Source organism: Sciurus carolinensis, chromosome 2 (genome assembly GCF_902686445.1).
Source record: "Sciurus carolinensis chromosome 2, mSciCar1.2, whole genome shotgun sequence".
Lineage (NCBI taxonomy): Eukaryota > Metazoa > Chordata > Mammalia > Rodentia > Sciuridae > Sciurus > Sciurus carolinensis.
The window spans coordinates 104,880,973-104,887,459 of NC_062214.1; the positions used below are offsets into that span (position 1 = coordinate 104,880,973).

The 6,487-nt window shown below is 46.8% G+C and overlaps 1 long non-coding RNA gene across 1 annotated transcript; it reads right to left on the minus strand.

Moving 5' to 3' along the window:
- Positions 1–320: 320 nt before the first annotated feature.
- LOC124971107 (uncharacterized) lies at positions 321–3,429 on the minus strand. The gene is made up of 3 exons (XR_007106287.1): positions 3,209–3,429; positions 1,445–1,628; positions 321–640 (listed from the first exon to the last, which is right to left on the minus strand). It is a non-coding gene; the product is annotated as an uncharacterized LOC124971107 (long non-coding RNA).
- Between the last annotated feature and the right edge of the window lie 3,058 nt (positions 3,430–6,487).

Genomic DNA, 6,487 nt, shown 5'->3' on the forward strand with positions numbered 1-6,487 from the left:
TGGTGGAAGAGAGTATAGGGAGAAGATGTGTGAAGGAATGGATAGTGATGGCATGGGGTATTTCATGGAGAGGGAGCACAGCCTCTTTGAAAACAAGATGGTTTGTTCTTCTTAGCAAATAGTTATTGAGATATTCTATGAACTTTGCACTGTGATAGACTTAATGGAGAATGCAGAAGGTTCATAATGTTGAGCTACTATTCAAGAAATCTATACTCCATTAACAAGAGTAACATACATGAAGCTACTATGTAGGATCACACACATACATAAAGAAAAAATTTGGTTTCCACAGTACTCCAAGCACTTCAGAAGTATTCTCTTTATTTCTTACAACCATCCTGCAAATGTAGGTTCTCTTGACCCTTTCTTATTGATGAATTATCTTAAACCTAAATATAGTAAGTAATTTTTCCAACATCATACCACTAATACCACTAATTTAGGATTTAGTCCTAAATTTATGTTTTGGTCAGGAAAAATCTCAGTGGTTTAACCTAATGAGAGTTTGTTTCTTGCCCAAAGTCCTCTGTAGCTGTTCCTGGTTGGCAGGACTCTTTTGGAAGATTCTTCTTCAAGGATGACTCAGGAATCCAGGTTCATTGCATCTTGAACTCCCGTAATTTCCAACATATGGCATCTGAGATTATCAAGAGGGAAGAGTGAGAGATGATGGCATATTACATACTGTAACACCCCTACCCAAAAGTGACATAAGTCACTTCATTATACTGTCCATAATTAGTCACATGAAATTAGTTACAGTAAGAAGTACTGGAGTTGGGAATGGAACAACTGGGGAGCTATGTCTTAGAAACAACTCACCCTAACAGAAGGAGGGCAAATATTCCAGTTCTCTGATAAAAGCTCCAAAGCCACCAAACTCCCCTGCTTTTAAATCACTTAAGAGGAAGAGCTAAATTATGTGGTGCTAAATTCCAAATCCTGAAAGAAGTTGAAAGGAATAGGAGATCATGTGGTTGGAGCAGGAAAAAGGGAACCCGAGTATGGTGCTGAAAAGTGGGAATGAGGAAGACGGCAGTGGCTGAGAAGAACCAGAGTGGATACCCAGAATCGGGGAGAAAGTGGTGTGCTCAGGGTCACGCTCCAGTGATGTTTGTGTGATGTTTCAGATGCCATGACATCTATATCACAGGCTAAGCTCCCAGGGAAGGACAGCTTTCTGAAACAATAGGACTGAGTAAATGCTTTTCAGCTGATGCAGGCTCTGTAGACTTTCCAGGAATTTCTCAAAATGTAAACACACATAGGCCAGGGGTCCTGCTCTGCCTGTTGCATTTGCTCTAAGGTACCCAGAACTTGGAAATTGCTCAGAAAAGATGAATTATGAATTATGTAGACAGGGCTGGGCTTTCAAGAACTTCCAGAGAGACAGTCCAAGGTCTTTCAGTTTCATCCTGTCTAGGATTGGGCTTTTCTTTACCTGAATGGAGTCATAGCTTCTGCCAGTCAAGTAAGATACATCTTTTCCAAGGTCCTAAAATTTGGTGTGGTATTACAGCAGAGGTGGTGAGAGGTCCTTCCCATCGGAAGTATTGGCCAACACTTCCTGGAGATGTTGTGGTGGAGCTGGGCTTTTCCATGGAGTGGACATCCTGAGTGAGGCACTGAAGTGGGCAAGAACAGAGTGGCTTTAGCCAGCTGGCAAGTTCTGGGTGGAAATGGAGCTGGGTTATGAGTTTGTGGTTGTGGGGGCGGGGGACAGAATGCCTGTCTGGAGTAATTTGGAATACAGTGGGCTGCTATGGGAATATTAGGAATATGGATCCAGGAAGGGTGTACAGGATGTCTGAAAAGCCAAGGCATGAGGTGGTGGAACAGATCGGGAAGCCCCTGACTCCCCTTTGCTGTTTGCTCATTGACAGTCACTTGGCCCAGGCCCATGTGTCATACTGGTTGCTAAGGCCTACAGGCAGGGGCTGTGTGGGCCTCAGTCACTCACTGAGAGTGCAGTCCCTCCGGAGTCCATGTAGGAGGGCCTCCAGCCAGGTGGCAGTGTGGGGGCAGAGGGAGGCATACAGGGGTGAAGAGGTCGTTTCCCTGCTTGGCTGTGCAGGAACCTAGGCAAAGCCACTGTCCTTGGGCTCTCGGATCTCCCATCCTTATGTGGTTCCCTAAGGGATTACAGGAGGTGGGACTGAGGAGAAGGGATGGCAGAGGAGGCGGTGGAAGACTAAAGCAAAAGGGCACGTGCAGGACTTTGTTAAATAAAAGGGAGGGGAGCCGCGTGACACGTTAGGGTGCAGCTGGAGCTGCCACAGAGGCCACTGTGGTCTGGTCTGGAAGCCTTGGTGCTTTGCCTTGCCAGGACCCTCCAGCAGCCACTAGCCAGACCTGCTTCTTCCCGCTGCACTCCAGTCTGCCTCCTTGTATCTACCCGGCCTTTCACAAGCCTAAAATGGTTCCTATCTGTTCCTATTTTTTTCCAGCCACCAAGGCAAAACCACATTCTACACATCACTAATTCCACATAAACAAGATGAACTCTGTGGTTTGTATCATGGAAAAGGATGTTATGAAGAGACGCGGGAAGAGACTGTAATCAGGTGGGGAGGGTTCAGTGTTCTATGCCTCAGTTGGTACATCTGCTCTGCCTAGAAAATACCCTGGCGACCTTCCCCATCAACCTGTCCCCATCTCCTTCCTCTGCCGCCACCCCTCGTGCTCCGGGCTCTTAGATTCTGTGAGAATCCATGTCTGGGATGACTCCCGACAAGTCACTCTCCATCTTTCTGGTTTCTTTAGAGTCACAGAGAATGTGGTGGAAAGAATGAGAAAACCAAGGGGTGCAAACTGCACAGTATGGCAGCTCCACCCTGACCTGACTCAAGTGACCAATGTCAATCTCCTTCTGAGAGAAATTACACAGGACCCTGTGCTCCAAAGTTCCAAAAATCCTGTAGCTAATTCTCAGACCCAGGCTTTGCTTGGAAAGAATTTTCCAACTTGCAAAGCGCTGTCATGCAGGCCTGTTCTCCCTAAGACTGAGGATGATAAACAGCGACAGCAGAGCCCATGACCTGGCTGCTGTGTGTTCCAAGGGAGGGGAGGCCTCCCTGACCGCAAGAAGCACCCCACACCCTCTCTCCTCCCTTTCTCACAGCCTCCTGCCCCCCTGGGAGCGCTGGAGGAGATGAGCTAGTGCTCAAAGCTCCCAGCTCTGGCAGCTCCGGACCACTCCCTTTACCTCCTAGCTGCAGCCACTGAGAAGGATGCTCCTGCCTCAGATTTGTAGCTGGAACCAGAGGGTCTCAGGAGAAGAGCCCAGCAAATTGGGTCAGACTTCTGTGCCGGGATGGGAGATTCCTTGGAGTCACTGGGTATGTGTCGGCTGCTAAAAGATTCCACTCTCTTCTCCCAGCTCCTAAGACACCGCCCTCCCCTTAGGGAGCTCCAGCTGCCAAGGAGTGCTGCTCTGTCCTCTGGCCTCTAAGGCACGTGTGCTTAATAGTAATGAGCGTTGTTTATGGAACCCTTGAAATGTGTCAGGCAGCCTGCTAACCACTTTACAATGTAACTGATTCACTCGCTTGGAATATAAAATATTCACATTCTCTTGAGCATGCACCCTAAATGCCTCAGCCCCTGCAATGTCTGTGAAGGCTCCAAGACCCCCCACAAGTCTTCCTCAGTCCAAAGGGTCACTCCAGTTGGGCATGGCTCCATGGAATTGAGCACAGCACTTCCTTTCTTCTTCCAAGGAGCCTCGTTCTTTTTGGCAGTAGTTACCCCTGCCCATAGTCACAAATCCCGCACTGTGGGCACCCCCCAGTGAAACCGATGACCTGGACCTGAGGCAGCCTCTTATTCCAGGAGTCAGACTCCTCCACACATGCATTTCCAGCAATGCCAACAATGCCGAAGGTACCATGGTTGTCAGAATATGCGCCTGCTGTACACCACTGTCCTCTCTCTATGCCAGTTCAACACAGTGACCCTCAGTTGTCAAATACCAGATCCCAGACGGTGCTCTGATTTCACACATAAAGTCATTTTTCCTGACTCAGTGTCCCACCACACTTTCTACTGAAATATGAATCTCATCCCCATACATATGGAAGGGCCCCCTCTACATATGTGATACCAGTACTATTTCTTTTCTCAGCACAACTGGCATGTTTCTCAAGAAGTCACCCCCACCTTATTATTTGTGGGAAACCTTTTTAAATTCTCAACCTCTTTGTGTTCTCTTCATTTTGAAAACAAGGAGACGATGGAGTGATGCTAAGGAAATTGTTCAAGGTCACAAGGCTAATACATGGTAGCAATGGGATTCAAACCTGTACCCGGAACACACCTTCCACAGCACTGCTCAATCTTGGAAAAGCAATCTTGATTGGGACACACATCTGAGTTGAAGTCAAGGAAAGAGTTTCCTCAGGTAGGTACATGTGGTTCCCTGTGGAGTCCCTGGACCTGAAGAAGATAGAAAAGTCAGGAGGAGAAGACCAACCTAGAAGCCCTCGTGAGAACCCTCCCGGAGGAGTTGAACACCCAACTTGTTGGTGAGTCATCAGAACGTGTCATGCAACATGTGGGGCGTGGTGTTTTAGTACACACTCTGGCCCTGGACTGTGGCCTGGTCTGGCTTGGCACTCTTTCTAGGCCAACAGCCTGGGTTAAGAAGACCCAGAAAGGTGAAATATGAGAGAACCCAAAGGCATGTGTGTCAGCCATGAGCCTGTGTCCACTCCTGGGCTGTCTTTTGGCCTGAAGTTCAGTGCGAACCTCCTTGGTCATAATTGCCTCTACACTGGGACTGAAACTTTTTGGACAGAAATCCTTGGGAAGTGTTTTTTTCCAGATCTTACTTGAAAGTCATTTGGATAAATGAACTTGATTTTTTAGTACCACTCCTGGTTACACCCTTCTGTCCCAATAAAGGCCCATGACAGTGAAATACTATCTGCTCCAAACAGAAGTTCAGATGGAAAATATTTGAACAGAAGGTAGATTTGAGTCCCAGTCAAGAGTCAGGCAACTGATGAAGAAATCAGAAAGCTAAGGCTATGGGCACAGAGAAGAGAAGGAACAGGTGGCCCAGAGAGAGAACCGTATTCTGGGGTGAGAGGTGGAGAAATGTTTACAGGAAGTAAGTGACAAACCACCATGCCAGATCCAATACAGGATCCAAAGCTGCACACATGGCCATGCATAAGGAGTGCGAACACAGCAGGGAGGAGAGGAGATTCTGGGCTCCTTGCTTAGCAGCCCACAGTGGGGACAGTGATGCATTCTGGATTTTTCTTCTTGAATAACTCGGTGTGTCTCTGCCCCTTAGATCTGGTACACTAGGTTTGAACCTTATCACACACACACCCTTTCCCCCTCCTTGCCTGTGGACTCCAAAGCTCTCCCTCTGATTTCTATGAATTCCTGAAGTTTACGTTATCATTGTGTCCCTAGCAACTGCGCCTCTATTTTCTAGTGTTTTTATGCATCATTGTGACCCAGACTTGAAACACAATAGCCACCTTCCATTTTTTTTTGTTTTGTTTTTTAATTCATTTTTATTGTAAACAAATGGGATACATCTTGTTTCTCTGTTTGTACATGAAGTAGAGGCATACCATTTGTTTAATCATACATTTACATAGGGTAGTAGTTTTTGATTCATTCTATTATTTTTTTTCTCCCCCCCACCCCTCCCACCACTCTTATCCCTCTATAGAGTCCCTCCTTCCTCCATTCTTGCCCCCTTCCCACACCCTATATGTGTCATCATCCGCTTATCAGGGAGATCATTCGTCCTTTGGTTTTTTGTGATTGGCTTATCACCTTCCATTTTTATGCTCCTCTGCCCTGCCCACTTTCAAAGTAGACTCTGAAGGATTTGAGTTGGAGAGGAGACAGAGGAGAGGCTTCACCTCAATGGTGTAAAGCAGTTGGATGGATGACAATGTTTTATTCTTATGTCTGCTTCCCTTTGGGATTTTTTCAAGGAGCACTTTGCTACTACATGTGGCTAAATATATGGCATCTCTTCCATGACAGGGGTTTGATGGTAAAGCTAACAAGAATTTACCATGTGCCAAACACTATTAAGTCCCGCATGTAAGTAACTTTATCCTCACAACTATTTCCATTTACACACTAGAAAAAGTTATTAAAGACTGAGTGGTAAAGTAACTTCTCCAAGGGTACACAGCTAATAAATAACAGGAATGGGATCTGAGCCCAGGCAGCCTGACTCCAGACCCACACTCACTGCTAGTGCCTGTCTAGATCCCCAAGAAGACACAGCACCTCTGCCAAAGAGTGAAGAACTGCTACAAAAATAACTGGACCATCTGTCTGAGAAACAGAAGATGGAGGGAGAGGGGAAGGGGATGGGAAGGCCTCACTAATGATCAGATGAATAGGATCTGGGCACTGAGAGAGGATGGTCTATTTCACGAACAGGCAGCTTTGCTCTGGGAGTCATGGTCTCTGGACCTAGGTCAGAACAAAGCCCAGAAAATACATG